Raw genomic sequence first — 279 nt, 5'->3', positions numbered from 1 at the left:
GGGCTTTTACAGGCATCATTCACCGACTACAATGGTTAAAATAATTTAAAAAAAAATCAGCAAATACCTGGAAAATATTAATTGTTGTGCTGACATGGCCCAGGTTAGTTGAGTCAGATATTTGAAAAAATTATATTTTGTGTATATTTTATTCAAATTTTGTGCTTTATGCATAGGACCTGTTTTGTCCCTATTTTCAAGAATCACTGATTTTATTAGTTTATATGTGCAATCTTAGTCTTGTGACTAAGACAAAAAGTTGTTTGCGTGTGTTATATT

This window comes from Poecilia latipinna, unplaced genomic scaffold (genome assembly GCF_001443285.1).
Source record: "Poecilia latipinna isolate Pla-1442-1.1 unplaced genomic scaffold, P_latipinna-1.0 Scaffold1306, whole genome shotgun sequence".
NCBI classification, from domain to species: domain Eukaryota; kingdom Metazoa; phylum Chordata; class Actinopteri; order Cyprinodontiformes; family Poeciliidae; genus Poecilia; species Poecilia latipinna.
Note: the sequence above shows the minus strand (reverse complement) of the source record.